This window comes from Rhinatrema bivittatum, chromosome 6 (genome assembly GCF_901001135.1).
Source record: "Rhinatrema bivittatum chromosome 6, aRhiBiv1.1, whole genome shotgun sequence".
NCBI classification, from domain to species: Eukaryota; Metazoa; Chordata; class Amphibia; order Gymnophiona; family Rhinatrematidae; genus Rhinatrema; species Rhinatrema bivittatum.
In genome coordinates this window covers 320,369,221-320,388,954 of record NC_042620.1, presented here as the reverse complement: position 1 = coordinate 320,388,954, position 19,734 = coordinate 320,369,221, and the positions used below count along the sequence as shown (strand labels likewise).

General features: G+C 41.6%; 1 protein-coding gene across 3 annotated transcripts in view; it reads left to right on the top strand.

The window, feature by feature from the left end:
- The window catches only part of RNF128 (ring finger protein 128), a 244,334-nt gene that overhangs the window by 91,637 nt on the left and 132,963 nt on the right, over nucleotides 1-19,734 (top strand). The gene's annotated exons all lie outside the window — the stretch shown is intronic.

Sequence of the window (19,734 nt, the reverse complement as noted above, 5' to 3'; positions counted from 1 at the left end):
TGACAAAAGCATCTTCCTACTGTTAAAATTGTCTCTAGTTCCCATAATACCTATAAAGTGCCCAGTAGGCAAAGTCAAGGTATTAGCCACACAGAATACAACGGTAGATTAGGCTGATCTAGTCGGGCTGGTTTATTTTCTGGTGCAGTGCCACACGCCCCAGTTGATCTCTGGCTTTCTGCTTGCTTTTTCTCAACTAAGGATCCTATATGCTTATGCCAGGTCGCCATCACCTGTTGAGTCTGTTCCATGCATCCACCCACTTTTTCTAACATTATCCTTAGCCTCATCATATAACCTTTTCCTATGGAAATTCCATTGCACTGAGAAAAGTTTGCATCTTGTGCATTGTTTTCCCTTTCGCATTACCCGCCCCCCTTCTTTTTTTTTTTTTTATTCCTCTTTGGGCCACATTTTTTAGGACTCTAAATCTTTTCTCCATGGGCTCTTGGTGCAAGCACTGCACCATTTGGTAGCCTTTCTCTGGACTGCTGGTGCTCTGTAGCCTTTTGGAGGGCTGGCTGCAGTGTTCTGGTTGAGTCTGGCAAACTACCTGTATGGAACCTTTTTTTTCTGCTGACGCACCCTAGCACTTCCCGAAATGTCTCCTGCTTGGCATGCATTAGTTTTGCTCTGTAGCAACCCGTTTTCAATTGAAAGGAGGGTTTCCCCCCCCCCATAACTAGTTTGTTCTATAAGAACCAAATGTGTTAAAAGCCTAGTACATCTGACCCTAAGATTGCTCAGAGGAAAATTGAGTAACTTACTCTAAATTAAGCTACTGTAGGAATGTAGTGAGAGTATGAAAGGATTTGCCCAGGGTCCACAGGCTTCATAGCTTTGTAATGCAGAAACATGGAATATGATGGCAGATAAGGACCATAAGCCCATCCAGCCTGCCCAGTTTTGTTCCTGGTACAATTCCAAAGATCCTTATTGATCTTTGGGTTTTCCCTCATTGCCTGACACCCAGGGCTTCACAGTGCTTATCCCAGATCCTGGCATAGATTTAGCTGCAAATTTGTGTAGGTGCTGCTGCCGCAGTTTGTCTAAACGAAACTCTGCTGCTGTGCCATCATAGCAAAATATGGGGGGGGGGGAGGCAGCACTGGGCCTTCCACAGCCCTACGGTGCTCTGCCCCTCGCACGGGTTTCCTTGGTAATAGGAAGCCCATGCAGGAGGAGAGAGTGGAATAGTGCATGTCCATTAGTGTAAAGGGGCTGTGGAAGCCTCTGTCCTGAACTTTTTCTCTCTTGTTGTGTTGCAGGGGGGAGGAAGGAGGATGGGGGTTCCCCTGAGAGGAGGATTTGGGCAGGGGGAGGCTCCTTTCCCAGCTGCAAGCAAGAGAGGGGAAGATAACTGTCACCTCCCCCCCCATTGCTTGTGGACACAAACCAGTTTAGCCCAGACCACTTAGAATTTCATTATGGTTTGTGTGTTTCTGGACACTATGCATCCATCATACTTTCCATGAAGAAATATTTTGTGGTGTTGCTTCTGAATCTACCCGGATGGGGCTACATAGAACATTCCTTCCTCTGCAGAAAGTTTGCCACTTGTAAATTATTTATTCCATTGAGTTACTTGAATTATTTTTATCATATCCTCCTGTTTCTCCGCTCTGTGTGTTTGATTCCAAGGCTACATAACCAACCTAGTAATTTGACAAAATGATGGGATAGTCAGAATGTTGCTGGAAGGATTTGATTTTACTCTGAGGATAGTCTTTGGAAACATGCTGTAATTCATCCGGTTTTGGGGCTACAAAAACGTCTGGTAAACCTGACTTAAGTGATATACATTTAGCAGTTACAGCACAAGTCTTTTTATAAACTGAATCAGGTTGCCCCTTAAAATCTCTGGTATTGTATTTATTGTATTTATATTCCATCTTTTCAGGCACTTCACAGCAGATTACATTCAGGTATTTGTAGGTATTTCTTGTCTTCAGAGGTCTTACAATCTAAGGGCCTCATTTACTAAGCATATTTCCAGTAGCACAGAATGGGGGAAAATCCTTAGTAAATCAGGCCCTTGCCCTCGGGCAACAGAGTGAAGTGACTTGCCCAAGGTCACAGGGAATGCCAATGGCTTTTCCTGGCTTGTTGCCTGCTGCTCTAATCATTAGGCTGCTGTTGGTGAGACAGGTCTGGATGGCAGGGGCACTTGGCAGAGGGAAAAGAAGTGGATGGACCAGGGTGCAGGCATGTGTGCTGATAAGTTAATTTATAAAGCCAAACTCTGGAAATCCTGTAAAATATATATATATATATATATATATATATATATATATATATATATATAGTAGAAAAGACAGAAACCCCCTCTATGTTTATATTATAATTCAAATATCCGCTTATGACATAAACATTATATCTAAAATCAAATGCCCTAGTGTGGCTGCACACCTTGAAAATATTATGCTATTTATCATGGCTTCTCAAATAATAGCCTTGCAAAAATCTTTTATGCAAGCTTAAACACACCATGTAAAAAAACAAACATAAAAAAAAAAATATATATATATACACATACTCAATCATAAACACATTCCTCTGTATTATGAAATACATAAAGAATATTTTCTATAGTATAATCAACATTCAGCATGTTGGCATTAACCACAGTATGTGGTAAACAAACATGAGGTGAATAACTCTTTTTTTTTTAAGGAAACAAATACCATAATGAAAGTTTGCTGACCATCCAAACTGAATTTCCTCTTTCACGTGTACATTTGGTCTCATGAGTCCATAACTCACCAGGCCCCAACAAAGGTCTCTGTTTTTGTCCTGTAAAGGTCTTCAGGGGATCTTTGGCATCTAGGATAACATGTTTGTAGCTGATATCTGGATCATACTGAACTTATCCACATGAATCAGGACTCCTAAAGACAACCCTTCTGTACTCTACATTAGGAAACTTCATATATTAAATCTCATATTACTGTTATAAACGAACTGAAAAAGAAATTACAAACTTAATGCTAAGGTATATACTAAATCTGTTGATATAATGTCTGGGTGAAACCGAGAGAGACGAGGAAAGAAATTAAGACAGCAAAAAGTCAGGCGGAAGAAATGATTGCCAGAGAGGTGACACAACATATTTCAGATACATCAGAGGTGAAAGATCCAAAGTGGTCTAATGAAATTGAAAGGTGAAAAGGATCAATGTGTGGAGAGAGACGAACAAATGGTGGAAATATTAAACATACTTCAGTTCGGTGTTCACTAATGAAGACCCTGGAGAAGGACCATCGTTAGTTAAGAAAATGGAGAGGGGTGGAGTAGACGAAACTCCATATATAGAAAGTAAGGGAAGAGCTAGGAAAACTGAAAGTGGACAAAGCCATGAGGCCGGATGAGGTTCATCCCAGGATACTGAGGGAGCTCAGAGATGTCCTGGCAGGTCTGCTGAACGACCTGTTCAATAGATCCTTGGAAACGGGAGTGGTGCCGAGTGACTGGAGAAGAGCCATGGTGAGCCCGCTTCACAAGAGTGGGAGCAGAGAGGAGGCTGGAAACTACAGTTCGGGAAAATTAATGAAGAAACTGCTGAATGAAAGGATAGTGAACTATCTACATTTCGGTAGGTTGCTGAATCCGAGGCAGCATGGATTTACCAGGGGAAGGTCCTGTCACACATCTGATTTTTTTTTTTTTTTTTTTATATATTGGTAACTAGAGAATTGGATCGAAGAAGAGTGCTCAGTGTGATCTACTTGGATTTCAGTGAAGCTTTTGATACAGTCCCGCATAGGCTTATGAATAAAATGAGAAGCTTGGGAGTGAGCACCAAGGTGGTGGCCTGAATTACAAACTGACGGCATGTGATGGTAAATGGAAATTACTCCTGAAGAAACAACTGGTGTTAAGCAGAGTGCCGCAAGGATTGGGACCAATCCTGTTTAACATCTTTGTGAGTGACATTGCGGAAGGGATAGAAGGTGAAGTTTGTCTATTTGCGGATGATACTAAGATCTGCAGCAGATTGGACATGCCGAAAGGAGCAGAGAGAATGAGATGATTTAAGGATGTCGAATGGTGGCCGAATGTATGGCAGCTGGGATTCAATGCCAAGATGTGCAGAGTCATGCATCTGGGATGTGGAAATCCAAAAAAGCTGTATGTGATTGGGGTGAAGAGCTGTTGTGCAAGGAACCAAGGGAGGGACCTTGGATTACGTGTCTAGCGATCTGAAGATGGCAAAGCAATGTGACAAGGCGCTAGCTAAAGCCAGAAGAATGCTGGGCTGCATAGAGAGGAATAAGCAGTAAGAAAAGGTGATAATCTCCTTGTACAGGTCCTTGGTCAGGTCTCACCTGGAGTATTGTGTTCATTTCTGGAGACTGTATCTCGAAAGGGATAGAGACAGGATGGAGGTCGTCCAGAGAAGGGTGAAAAAGGGTGGCGGGTCTCCAATAAATGACTCGTGTGGAGAGGTTGAAAGACCTACATATGTATACCCTGGAGCAGAGGAGGTGCAGAGGAGATATGATGCAGACCTTCAGATACCTGAAAGGTTTTAATGATGCACAATCAACAAACCACCTCAATTTGGAAAGAAATCAGTAGAACTAGGGGTCACATAATGAAACTCCAGGGAGGATGACTCAGAACCAACGTCAGGAAATAGTTTTTCATGGACAGAGTGGTGGAATGCCTTTTTGGAGGATGTGGCAAGACAAAACTGTGAAAGATTTCAAAGGGGCATAGGATAAACACTGTGGGGTAGATTTTCAGACGAGCGCGAACAGCCTACTTTTGTTTGCGCTCCAGGCGCAAACAAAAGTACGCTGGATTTTAGTAGATACGCGCGTAGTCGCGCGTATCGGCTAAAATCCTGGATCGGCGCGCGCAAGGCTATCTATTTCGTATAGCCTGCGCGCGCCGAGCCGCGCAGCCTACCCCCGTTCCCTCCTAGGCCGCTCCGATTTCGGAGAACTTTCCTTTGCCCTCCCCTCACCTTCCCCTCCCTTCCCCTACCTAACCCACCCGCCCGGCCCTGTCTAAACCCCCATCCTACCTTTGTCGGGGGATTTACGCCTCCCGGAGGGAGGCGTAAATTCCTGCGCGCAGGGCCGCGACCTGGGGGCGGGTACGGAGGGCGCAGCCACGCCCCCGGGCTGTAGCCACGCCCCCGTACCCGCCCCCAAAACGCTGCCGACACACCCCCGCAACGCCGCGCGCTCCGGCCCCGCCCCCGACACGCCTCCCGACACGCCCACTCCGAAAACCCTGGGACTTACGCGAGTCCCGGGGTTCTGCGCGCGCCGGTGAGCCTATGTAAAATAGGCTCACCGGCGCGCAGGGCCCTGCTCGCGTAAATCCGCCCGGTTTTGGGCGGATTTACGCGAGCAGGGCTCTGAAAATCCGCCCCAGTGGATCCCTAAAGGGTAGAGAATGGAGATAAGAGTGCATGGGGGTAACTTGCTGATGTGGCTATTACTACCCTTAACCAATAAGCCTTATACTTGTGATGTCACTCCAGCAATGCTCTCTGCTTCAATGGCAAGAGATAATGGGGAATTGCACTAGGACAGTAACTGACAAGGGTTTGGGAAACTAAGTATTGGGGTAACTTGTATGGTGGCAGATGCCACCCCCTGATGCTATCATTATGGGGAAGACCTGTATGGGGGCGGCTAATGCTACCATGAGCTTGCTGAGCAGACTGGATGGGCCGTTTCGTCCTTTTCTGTTATTTTTATGTTTTGCTATGCCAGCTTGTAGAACAAAGTAACTACTATGAAAACAACAAACAAAAGGGTAGTATCTTAAATAAAGTCTAATAACCTAATAACCACTTAATTTTTATTTATTTTCTATTTATAATTTTTTTAAAGTTTGATTTGAGAGCAGTGGCCCTCATGGTCATTTATCATATACTGTGGTTAATGGCAGTTCTAGTTCAGACCTGCCCGGTCAGTGGTTGGCACTGCAGACATTTATAATCCTCACTTGTGGAGGAGACTGATGAAGGGGAAAAAAGTCTGTAACTGGTGACAGGTTCTGTGGCTAGTGGGATCTTTCCTGTAGAGGGGAGATGAGTTTGATTCATGAATTTGACATCTGTTCACTGGGCATCAGTGTTCTCGACCTCAGTGCAAGGAATCCCAACATGGAGATTCACCTTGATTGTGCAATAGACTCCCAGGGGAGCCAGTGTTCGTGGCTCCCTGTTAAGAACTGTTGTTGCAATGGCTGAGTTCGAGAGAGGGAGGATGGTGGCTGTACTCCAGAATAAAACTCTACGAATGAATGATCATGCTGCCTTAGCTTCCGCAACTTCTGCTCTCTTCCTTGTTATAAACAGCAGTGAGCAAGTTTGGAGCAGGGTCTGACTAGGTTAGAAGCTAAAGTGTATGTAGGAAGAAGAACTTGGTTATAAACACACAAATTTGTGTAAAATAAGTGAGAAAAAGGCCCACTACTATAATCTCATAGCTGATGCATGAAGATAATACAGCTCTGTACAGTATATGCACTACAGGAGATCATACCCAGGCAGGATGGGAATGATCACTGAGCATACCGTGACATTTGAGTTTTAACCAAACAGTAAACAAATAGGGATTTGGGGGTTGAATGCATGCTGTAGATAGCAAGAGGGTACATTGCCTGCACCCATAGAACTGAAATAAAATAACTTACAAACTCGGATGAGATGCAGGAAGCCCACAGGCTGAAAAGTTCCCCTACATATTTTCACAGTATGCATATGCTGCAGTAGGCATTACGTTGCAGAAATAGAGCCATTTAATTTGAATAGGTTAAGAACAGAATGCTGCTACGATGAAGACATTAACCTCCTTGAGGGATTCCTCAGTCAACAGTGAGCTTTTTAGCATATTAACATATGGGAGTGCAGGGATGACTGGGGATCTCTGCAGAGAGAGAGAGACGTTTGAATGCTCTCCCTTTGCTTGTTCAAAAGCAGGATAGTGAGGAAAGTCACGGCGTCCCGCTTATGAAGTGGGGCATGTTTTGAAGGTATTTCAGTATGGGGTGACAGAATTTCTCTGAGAACAAATTTGTATTGAGAACACAAGGATGAAGCACTTCTGCAGCATGTCTCACTGTTTAAAACAAAATGTGAAAGTTGGCTGGAAAAAGTGGCAGGTTATTATGAGCCTCTATATAAATTGGAAATTCTAAATCTGAAGTAAATAATCTGGGGTGATTACTGATCCAGCTATAAATCGACATCTACACTGGGAAGATGACAAGCATTTTATGTATGCTTAGGAGATTATTTCCCTTTTCTGGATCCAGATTTGCCAAAAAGGGTAATGTAGGTCATCTCAAATTTTGGATTACTATAATACCTTGTGCATCTGCCAGGGATAATATCTTACAAAACTTCAGATGGTTCATAATGCAGAAATGAGGATGACAGCTGGGTGTGGATGCAGGAACCACCTTTTTTTTTTTTTAAGAAACTTTTGCTAATCAAATCTGAAACAATGTTCAAGATCTTATCTTTTGACTTTTAAATCTGAGTGACATGGGCCCAGGCTATCCGAAGGAAGTAATTCTATCATACCCCGTCAGCGAGTAGTAATAACGAGAGAGGGCTTAGTGTAATTTTTGTCAATGAAAGGTCAGCCGTAAGTGAAGACTAGGTCTTGCTGTCTCTGGGTTGGCTCCCAGTCCTTGGAATGAGAATTGTTTAATGACAGATTATTTTTTTGCCAGGTTAAATCCTGGCTATTCTCAAAAACTTGTTACTTGATTGGGGGGAAATGACTGGAATTACTAGATAAGCAGAATACAGGAGGAGGGGCAGTAGCTTGGCAGGTTAATTGTAAGTGACTGATCCCAAGTGCTGGTGGTTTTAATGTTTGAAATCTTGAGTCTTCAGTGGTATGGGATTCATTCAGAAATTCAAGATTTACTCTAATAGTTTGTAGAATTTACTTTTTCTGTCAATTGTACATTTTTCTTGTTTATATTTGTATTTAATGCTGCTTATTTTTATTTTGTATCATTTTTATTATGATTTTTTTAAATTTTTAATGAATTTTACAATAAACACAACTTGTACCAGAAAAAAAGATATGCATCAAAGCAAACAAAAGTGTAAAACATTATATATATCTCTGAATAACAGGAAAAGGGAAGAAACCAGGAAACGAGTGAAAAGTACAATGTAATATGTGTAAAGAAAGCATTGAGAAATTGCCCAACCTCAAAAAATTTAGCCGAACCTACTTAAGAGCGTTCCCTAGGCATGGGAATCAAGGAATAACTGCAATTGTGGAAGGTTCAAAAAGGATATTTCAACAAGCATTTGCAAGGATATCTTAATATAAATTGTGACACTTCAGATCTCATAGGAATCTTTTTCCTACGTTCTATTATTCTAGTAACGTCCAGATATCCAAATTTTCTGTCCATGAAATAGCTGTGAGCAGTTACAAAAGAAAAATCTAAGCACATAATTCCTATCTGATATAAATGCAAAAGAAACCAACAAAGTTCCTGTTTTGGAGACAACAGTCTCCTGAGATAATTCCAGAATGTCCGTCAGGTTTAAAGATGGATCTTGCACTTGATTTATGGATGTTCCATCTTTATATTGAGGCAAAAAGTAAGCTTTAGAAATAACAGACATAGCATCTGATGGAATCCTACGAATTTAAGACATATAACTCTTAAATAGATTGAGGAGAAATTTTAATTAATGGAAAATTAAGAACCCTCAAATTCAGACTTCTCAAGGAATTCTCAACATTCTCCAACTTCTTGGAATAAACTGGTCCAGTCTGATTTGGTTTGTCGAACTTTCTCAAGAAGATACCAGAGATTCCAAATCTTCGTTTTGCACCATATGTAGTAACCATTCAGTAGCTAGTACACTGCGATGAGTATCCAGAGTAACAATAGTTAGAGGAAATAGCTGATTCCAAAAATACTAACGTGATCCAGACTGCATCTAGTGTTATCACTGCGGGTTTGGTCAAAATAGCTTTAGGTATTGGATGTACCTTGATTTCCCCTTCACCTACACTCGTAGGGATGTTGTTGCCTTCCTCAGTCCTGGAGGAGCTGGAGTAGAGACTTGACCCACCGAATCTTCCATCCTCAAAGACTCTGAAGAGAGCGATACTTTGGGTACAAGGTTTAATCCTCCCAATGAAACAGCCATAATATTTCTTCTAAAGTCCTCTACACCAGTCCCTCCTATTGACAGTGTTCTATGTCCCCATTCAGTGTGCACTGGTTAGACTACCACATCAGCATGAAGTGCGCTGAATGGAGGAGGTGTTATCAGCACTCCAGGACTAAGTGAGGTCTCTTTGGCCGATGGAGCCGGCATTCGCTCCGCTCTGACTCTGAAGCGGCCCTTGCTTCCAGTAAGATTGGCAGTGGAGCTGCGAAAAAGCTCTCAATCTGGGCTGTTGTGAATCCATCAAGGGAGAAGAACAAATATTCTCCCTTAACTTCGCCTTCATTTTGTGTGGGACATAATTGCAGTGAGAAAATTGAACCAAGAAATGGTACCCAGAGAGCTCTTAAGCGGCGGCCATCTTGGTTCCTCGATAGTGCTTGTTTTATGCTTATTGTAAATCACTTTGGATAATTTTCAAATTGGGAAAATCTTTAAAGCACTGTATGAATCATTGGATGCTTATAGTATTGGCTGTTTTTGTAATGTTTCTATAAATCTGGGGGAAGGGATTGTGGAGTGCTTGTGAGAATGTGTATACACACACGCATATAGTTTAGTGCAATTTAATTCATTTTTCAAGACCATGTTGGGTTACTGAATTGGGTTCAGAGACTGACTGGCTCCCATAGTTTGTGGGGCTGATGCTGACAGTTTTGCTCCAACTGGCAGAAAGTGAAAGCATTCAGAAGTGCTGCAAATGATGTGCTCTTACAGCTCCCTTTTTTTTTTCCTTAAGGAACCCATTTTCAGGAGAGATCCTTTCTCCCCCAATGGAGAGGTCCTTCCTTTTTATATGTATTTTTCCCTATTCATTTTCTGGTATTTTACAGTTCCTGTACCTTTTAACAAAAGATTTTTTAAAAATCTTTTTGGGAATTTTGTTTTTAAGTGAGTTAAAATGAATATGGCTTAGATAATGGGCAGTAAATTTTTAATTTCTTGGGACTTTATGTGCACATCAGTGACCCGTGATGCCCTTTCTAGATTTTTCCTGCAGTGCAGTCAACCCCTGAAGGTGAAACTGCTGTAGTTCTTGCGTTGAGATTAGGATTGTTCATCTTGGAGAAGAGGGCGAATATGATAGGTCTGTGAAGTCATGAGTGGAATAGAAGGGGTAAATGCGAATCTGTTGTTTACTCTTTCCGATAATACAAAAATTCGAGGACATTCCATGATATTAGTAAATAGCACATTTTAAAACAAATCCTGAGAAAATCCTTTTTATTGAAGGCACAATTAAGCTCTGGAATTCATTGCTGGAAAATATGGTAAAGGAAACTAGCATAGCTGAGTTTAAAAAAAAAAGTGGTTTTGACGAGTTCTGGGAGAGGTCCATAAACTTATTAACCAGAGACTTGGGAAAAGCCACTACTTATCCCTGGGCGTGGCAGCAAGGGATCTCTCTACTGTTTGGGATCCTGCCAGGTAATTGTGGCCTGAAATGTCCACTGTTGTAAAGATGATACTGGTCTTGATGTATGGTTCAGTATGGCAATTTATAATTTTTTTATGCTATGAAGAGAACTGTGTTAAATGGATTGCTACGGGCAACATCTTTCAGCAACATTGCAGAAGGGATAGAAAGTAAAGCTTGTCTATTTGCGGGAGATAGTAAGATCTGCAGCGTGGTGGACAAGCCTGTAGGAGTAGAGAATATGAAAAGTGATCAGAATTATCAAGAAGGCTGCTCATCCTGTAAACAAATGGTAGCAGTAATTTTGTTATGGGTTTGACAGTTGCTTGGGTTTTTTTTTTTGGGGTTTTTTTTTAAACATTGCTGCATTAAGAATCTAAGGCTTGAAGGTAACCTGCAGGAAGATGCAGTTACTACTTTAAGAAACTTGCTGGGCAGCCTGGATGTACCATTTTGGGCTTTTTCTGCCATTACTGTCTCATCGTGTATATTAAGCAGAACTAAAATAAGAGAAGTTGACATCCCTAGCCTTCCTCATGACAGGAAGAGTCACTGGCCAGCTCATTCCCCCTTTAAGTCACCCACGTCAAAAGAGGAACCAAAAAAACCTCCCATTTGTTAGCAAATGATTGTTTACACTTTTGCATTCTCAGCCTGGAGTAGAACTGAGCATCCTAATGTGAAGGGCCAAATAGTATTTCAGAATGCACCCCACATTCGCAGCTGCCGTTTTCACTAGGCAGTCTAGAAGGCTCCCTGGGGTAGGGGGCAGCAAAGTTCCACTCGTAGCTGAAGGTGGAAGGGCCTGAGGAAGGCCTGTCGATGGGGTGAGGGCTGTTACTGAGCAAGAGGAGGGGATAGGGTGAGGGTATGCATGCTGAGTGGGTGGCAGGATAAAGAAAGCGAGAAGGTGTTGAGCAGATGAGATGGGGTGTTATTATTTCAAATTTTACAGACAGCAGTAGCATGTCGCAGAAAACACAGGAATATGGAGATTTAGAAATATTGTCATATTTACAGAAAAAAACAATGGCAATTGAAACTCTACTTCCTGAATTACAATGAAGTAAAGGGGAGAATCATAGCAAACAGAGCAATATATAATATTCCATATAAAAGGAAAGAGGGGAGGATGCAGATTAATTTAATCAGTGGCTGAGACTTGGCTGGTTTCACCAGATGGCCGGTAGGAGTCCAACAAAAAAACCCCAACTGAGAAGGTTCAAAAAATATGTATCTACTATTATTGATTAGAAGGAAATCGTTTAACTATCTGGGCGCCCACCTGTCGTGCGCGAGGACATAAAGCAAGAAATGTTTTCTGACGCTGCTGTGTTGCTCAAGATGGGGTGGAGATTGGATGCTGGCACTGCGAAAAGAGGGCAACAAATTGGTGTGATGCTGGTTATGGTAGGTGAGGAGTGGAAAGGAATACTGTTTGGGGGGGGGAGAGAGGAAGAGATGCTGTGCACTGTGGGCAGGAGGGCAAGGGGGGGGGGTGCTGTGTGCCAATGCTGCCAAAGAAGGGGAGCGCTGTGCTGCAGCTGCTGCCGATAGATAAGTCTTGAGGGGGTGCAAGACCAGGATTTGCCTGGGCACCTAAATACCCTTGCATTGGTCCTGCCTCCATAGTAAGCTTTCCTGGTTTACCTCCCCCACTCCCCACAAGTGCAGTGTTTGTATAGCGCTGTACAGTGAACACCTTCGGTGGGATGATGGCTTGAATTGAATCAAAATACCTCCCAGACTGAGTAGGTTGAAGGAAGATGTAGAATCCATGTTAGCCAAGCCATCTCACCTGGATTGGATCCTGACACGATTTGGAAAGCAGTTCCCTGGGATCCAGAAGTTTGATCCAAATGTGGCTGGACTCTGAGGGCACATTGAATTAAGCAAGTGTGCATTATCGGATGAGTCCAAACCCACTGTTAACCTGATGACTATATTATGTTACTTCCTTTTACAGGTGGTTATGTAGAAGAAAAGGTCAACAAGCTGTAGGCTATGCCTTTTTTTTTTTATTGCAGTACTAAATACATTTGTGATCAGCTTTCAAGAGCTATGCTCCCTTTGTATTTTTGGCATTTGATATTCCGCTTTTTACCACGAATAGCCTCATAGCAGATTACAATAAACTCAAAGTAGGTTACACTAGTGTTTAAATCAACAATATTGGTTGAGGGTCTATATATTTAAGTCAGATTCATAGTTTCCTTTGGTGATGCTGTAGAAATAAGAACTTTCCTGTAGTAACTAGGTTGCCGGACAGGAAGTCTCTATTTGGAATGCTTGGTTAAAAATTCATGCTTTTGATTTTATTTTTTTTTACCTGAAGGTGAGGTAGCTGGGCTCTGAGTGTAGAGATAATGGCAGCATATTCCAGATCTTTGGTGCATAATAGTCTGGTGCAGGCCAATGTAGCAGAGGCCAGAGGCAGGGTGGAAAGTAGTCAGTTGGGCAGATCAGCGTTCTGTCTTGAGGGGCACCCCACCTTCATCATGTCATTGTGAAAGCTAGTCACAAACTTATGAAGTTACTTCAATAAGGCCCCACATACAACTTTGTTTTTGCGTATTAAGTGAACCAACATGGCAACCATACCCTTTATTCATCGATGGCTATGAAGTAGTTTAAAAGTTAATTAGCATGACATGAACATATAGCTCAGTTATCTGAGTCCATGTATGCTTTCTGGCACAGATGTAAGCAATTTGCAGTTAAACCAGCCCAAATAAAGCTGGTGGTATAGAACATAAGGTTTTCCATGCATGATCAGACCAAAGATCCATCAGGCCTAGCATCCAGTGGCCAGTTTGATCCCTTGGAAGCACCAGTCATCCATTCCTTAGTGCATGTTCCCAGGGATAAGCAATGACTCTCCCAGGTCTGACTAATCATGCTTTACGGACTTTTCATCCAGGAACCTGTCTAAATCAATTTTAAACTCTGCTATACTAGATGTGTGGACTACATCTTTTTACAACAAATTCCACAGTTTGGTTCTGTTGAGTGAAAATATTTTTCTCTGATCTGTTTTATGGGGTGATCCCTTGTCTTTGAAAGAGTAAATAACTGTTCCCCATTTAGCTATTCTACGCCAATCATAATTTTATAAACCTCTATTTTATCTCGTGCAATCTTTTCTCCATGCTGAAGAGGGCAGGATTACAAAACCTACAGGAAGGTGCAGCATACCTTCCGGATACACCAACAGTGTAAAGTTAGTGTAGTGATGCCTAAACCTGACCACCTAATTCCACATTTGGTCTGGTTTTCAGGATATTCAAAACGAATGTGCATATGAGAGAGTTGCAAACATTACAGACCACGTAACATAGTAAGGAATGGTAGGGAGAAACCAATTGGCCCATCTGGAGGAAGACTAGACAGCTACCTTAGGGGCAGGTGCCAGCCAACTGGAAGTCCATCCAGTTGCATGACCTTGTCCTTTATTTAGGGCTTGCTAATGCATCATTGAGGGGGCAGTCCCCTCTCCCCCACTCAGGGTCTGGCTGCACCAGCTGCAGCGTCGGAGGTGGGTGACCAGTTGTCGAAGGGGCTGACAGTGTAAGTGTCCCAATATGCCCATCCGGTCTGCCCAGCTTGAGACTTGGACTTTTCATTTACCTGTGGGATAATACATGAGAAGAAAGTACCATCTATACACCCAGCCATCCTCTCAACCTTGCTCACTGCCCTCCATAATTGTCTCAAGTATGTTCCCCTCTTTCTGTTTTCCTGTTGGCCTATAGTAGCATTTTACCCCTGTGCTCTTTTCCCCCAAGAATTTTACCATTCTGTGAAGGATTTGGTTGACACTACTGCTGGTAGGATGTCCTAAGACTAACGTAATAAGGACCTAGCAGGTGGATAAAACACTTCTCTGTGAACAGATTCACCTAATTAATAAAATACTGTTTGGAATTTTGAGATGCTAAGTGTGTGCACATAACATTTAAAACACGAAAACGCTGGTGAGGTGTCGGTGGTGTTTGAAGAGACTGAAGTTTTCTTCTTTTGGAGTTAAAGCGCTTTTATTTGCAATATCCAAAAATTCTTGAAAAGTTTTTATAGAGAGCAAAGTTACTTCAGAGTATCAAGCATGACCTGTGATTTCATAACAATGATGCTTATAAACGGACTTTAAACGCCCCATCAAGGCGTGCGGTCAGCAGCTCATAAATGTTTCAAGATTATTCATAACACCTAGATGGTTTGAGAACACTCTGTGACTTTATTAGGTGAATTAGGTAAATTATTCCAGGCATCAACCACTTTTTTTTTTACACGCAAGGTGTTCTCATATTTCCTCAGTATGCACCTCGCTGCAACTTCACATCCTTACCCCTCGACCTTGAATTTCCTCTTCTATGGAAGTCTTCACTTTTCTATATGCTGTTGAAGGCTGGCAAACATTTTGGAAGTTTCTATCTTTGTGCCATCCCTTCTGTCATCCAGCGAGTACATTTTGAGCCCCTTAAGCCTCCTTTGTGGGGTTTGTCCCAGGCCTTGTATTGTTTTAGAGGCCCTTGGGTGTGGCCTTCACACTTCATTCAGCTTTTGGAGCATTTGTTTGGCTTCTTGCTGGAGCACTGGCTACTGCTTTTGCTAGTGTGTGGGGTAGGGGGGTTGTGTGGTTTATATTCTTTCACTTGTTGACTTTTAGGTTTAGCATGCAACTTGCCTTTCTCCGTTCTAAAGGAGAGTGATTAGAGTAAATAAGTAAAACCCAGTTGACACTGGGTGCCATCAGCATCATAATGAGAGGCTGCCAAGATTAAGTGCCTTTCTTTTTATAAAGAGTTAATGCAGTATTGTGAATTCTAGTATTTCAGACTTAACTGTATTTTTTTCAGTTTTCATTATTTATTTTTTTTCTTGCACTCGAGGGAACTACTTTTTTTTTGCTTCAGTAGTCTTCCTGATGGATACTCAGAATATACACGTGGGTACCTTCCCTTCCCTTGGTGTGCTGGGTGGCTTCCTTTCAGCTGGATTTTATTTAAAAAACAGAATCTTTTTGTGGCCACCCCACAGGATGTGGGGGGTTCACAGCCGTTCCCCCCCCCCCCCCCCCCTCCAACTTTCTCAGCCTCTTCTCCTGACAGGCTGCATGCTCAGTCCCTGTAAATGTGAGTTAAGGTTGTAAACTGTCATGCAGGAGCTTGTTAGCATGGAGGTCTATCTTTCCAAAAGTTTTCAGGTCTTGAAAATGAGCAGCTATGCCCTTAAAGCTAAAGGCTCCTAGTTGCTGCCAGCAGAGGACATGTACATATCAATAGAAACATGGTAGAACAGCCTATGGGTCACCTAGTCTGCTCATCTGCCCAATTAATTTAACTTTATAATTCCCAGCACACCCTTAGAGATTCCCTGTTTTTATCCCATGCTTTCTTGATTTCAGATACTGTTTTTGTGTCCACCTTCACTGGGAGGCCTCTCTATGAAGAAATATTTCCTAAGATTATTCATGAGTCTATCCCCTCACCCTCATCCCATCACCCTTTGTTCTAGATAAAATTGAGCCCCACACTACCTTGGTGAAAGAGAGAGCTAATGTTGCAAAAGCAAGCAATCACTATCAGCAGCAGCAAGCATGTGTGTGCATAGGGAAATCCCCATGGATTTCTTGTGCATTATACCTTAACTTGGCCATGACCACATCTACACCATAATGTGGAGTGCACTACCTTCAATGAGTGGAGTAGCAGCCTAGTGGTTAGAGCAATGGGCTACGAACTAGGGTTCAAATCCCACTGACACTCCCTGTGATCTTAGGCAAATTGCTTCACCCTCCATTGCCTCAGATACAAAGTTAGATTGATAGCCCTCTGCAGAATACCTACAGTACCTGAAACATCTGCTTTGAAGTGTCACAAAAGATGGAAAATAAAAAATAATAAATATTAACTTGGGTTGCATTAGTTTTCACAGAAATTTTTCCTTAGTCTTGTAGTCCAAGGACAAAAGCTATCATGGACTTCTGCTAAACAAGACTGTAACACTTTATTGTATCTTTTTAATGTGTTTATATACTGCTGTTCTGTAATCAGTCACAACAGTTTTACGAAATAACATAATTGCAAGTTACACAAAATCGAGATACACATAAATATCAATAAAAGCCAACAGTGCAAAAGTAAAAAAAAATATGAAATCAAAGGTAAAAATTAATTCAAATTAGGTTTAAAATTAAATAAAATTTAAATTAAAAAGTAAAAGTAAAAAAGGCCTTGCTCAATAGTCCAGTTCCAAAATATCATGCTAGCCAGTGCAAATAACTGCCTTATTTTAAACAGTCTTATAGGCTAGTTTAAAAAAGCCAGGTCTTCAATCCTTTCTTAAAAATAGAAGTCTTTTTGCAGCCTTAGTTCACTATGTAGTGAATTTCACAATTTAGGATCAGCAGTTGAAATAGCTCTCACTCTAACTTCGCTCAAATCTGTAGTTCAAACTGAAGGAACTGACAACAAGCCTTTTTTGGCGGATCTTAAATTCAATTGAGGGGCATCTAAATGAATGGCTGGCTGCATTTAGCCATTCAGCCTTATTACGCAATGATTTATGTAATAAACATGACTTTATAATCAATCCTGAATTTTATTGCTAACCAGTGTAATGAAATTAATGTAGGAGTGATATGGTCATATTTTTTAGCGCCAGTTAAAACTCTTGCTGTGTTATTTTTGGAGTAGTTGGAGCGGGCTCAAGGAACTCGCTGGAAGGCCCATTGAAAGGACTTTAGTGCTGGGCTGCTAGGAACATTTATTTTTTAGATAAGATTTGATTGGTTTATTTTTAGGAATGTTCTGTCTGATTGAAGTCTGCTGTGTGGGTCTCTTTTTTGATGGAAAGGGATATGAAGCTGTTGTGTAGGCTTCATAAATAGTCTCCATGTCTTCTACAGAAGTTGTGGTACCTGAGTTATCCCTGTTTGGTAAATGAGACAGGGTTAGCAGCTATTCTCTCTCTATTACCTTATGGGGAGCTTTGGGCAGTTGGAGGGCTGCCCTATTAGTGAGCTACTCCATGGACTGAAATCCCCTTTCTAAAGAAGCCCTCCAGGTGCTGGATTCGTTAAGATCCCACGCTTAATATTTTCCAAAAATCAGTTTTATTTCTGTAATTGTGTTCCATACTATGTAGTAGTTTTCAGTCACAGAAAGGTGTGTTCAGCAGAACTTGCAGCTTTGCACACACTTTAATGCACATTTTCTGCACTTAGAGTACCTGAATGTAATCCACTTTGAAGTACTGAAAAGTTCAAAAAGCGGAATATAAAAATCTAAAAAAGTAAATAAACAAGACTTGACTGCTGATGCAGCAAGAAGTTTTACGCTTGCAAAATGTGTATTCAGAAATGTGAGGGCTGCTTTATTGACCTTGCATGGAAATCCCATGCACATTAAGTAATACTCTATGCAGAGAGGTGTGCTGGCCCTAATCCAGTTTTTTTTTTTAATTTAGTCTTTATTCAATTTTCATTTAAATTTAAACAAATAATGAAAGTAATACAGATTTCCAATCATACTATTTACGTATATCACTTTTACCGAATTAAACACCTCTGCATTACATAAATCATAATATGGGGGAGAAATCAACATTATTCACATCAGTAAATATAATATATACTCAGTGATTCAGGGAGTGAGTTCTTTTTCTTTTGGATCATCATTGCTATCTCCTGTATTTTTATCTTGTAAAAAAGCCTCCAAATGTAAGGGGTCAGAGAAGCTGTATTTTGTTCCTTGATGGGTTATAAAACAAAGACAACGATACTTTAGGGAAAAAAAACCTAGCACCTATTGCTAGTAATTTCCCCTTCAAGGAGAAGAAATGTCTCCACTTTGCTTGTGTAGCATGGGAGACATCAGGGAAAATTTGTATTCTATGGCCACAAAAACACAGATCTTTATATTTAAAGAATTCTTTAAATCTATCTTTATCAGACTCTAGTGGAAACGACAGAGTGTAGATCTCTGTTGTATAATATCAATGGACTCCTCCAAAAATGTTTCTCTATGCATAGAGATTTAGAAAATATGACTAGATATAAAATCTTGCGCAGTCAATTTTCCACAAACTAGACTTCTATCACCTTTTGGAAATGTTCAAAAAAATCTCAGGGAAATAATTCAGTATAAGGATAATGAAATTCCATTGATTTCTAAAATCTTTTATTTCCCTAAAAGAGAGATTAGAAAAACTGGGGAACAAGAAGTGGATCCGGTTGAAACTCCAAGTATTGGAGTTTCAACGTTTTTGGAGGAATCCTAATTCAGTTTTTAATGCTAGAAACTTGACTCCTGGTCAGAGGTGGAGCAAAGTTTTAAAAAAAAAAGCTAATCTGTGTTAAAACTGTGCTGTTTCTCAACACACAGATTATTGCATTGGCCTGATAATGTGTTGGATGTTTAGTATGTCGAAAGTAATAAGGCATTAAATGACTTATGTAGAAGTAGTTGAAAACAAACAAACCACCACATCAGATGGAAAATGCTTTGGTTTATTGTGCTTCTTGGAAATGATGGTACCTCTCTGTGGCAGGACGACTATTGTTTCAAAGTACACCTCTGAGGCTTGGTAATCTCCCAGCTCTAATGCACATTAACCTTTAGAAGCTGAGATTCATGAGGACACAGGAACAGGAGAGGCTAGTCAAGGGCACGGGGCGGGAAGGAGAATTTTATTTGCCTTTTGAAAGGTGGCTCTCCACACTTAAGATAGAATCAGGGTGTCGGGAGTATCACAGTTTTAAGCTGCTCCGGCTCTGAGGGACAGAATATAGTTTACTGGGCACGTTCAGATTAGAAGCTCTTGAATCTTAAAAACAGGGTCTTGCGCTTCAAGCGCAGGTGGCAGGGCCCGTATGAGCTGTAGACTCCAAATGAGCAGAGAGCTTGGACCCAGGGGGGCTTCTGGCTTAGAGAGGATGGCCCTAGAACAGGGTGATGGCCACTGGAAGTTTAAATATCCTATAATGGCTTCTTTGATTTAGGACACTCTCTTTCGTATTTTACATGCCAAATAATGCTGTGGCCCTGTTTTTCCACATCTAATGTCCCAGTCTGTGTTTGTGGGTTCTGTAAGGGGGCGGGGATGGGGTAGCATCCGACTGTAGAGAGGGCAGGCTGGCTGC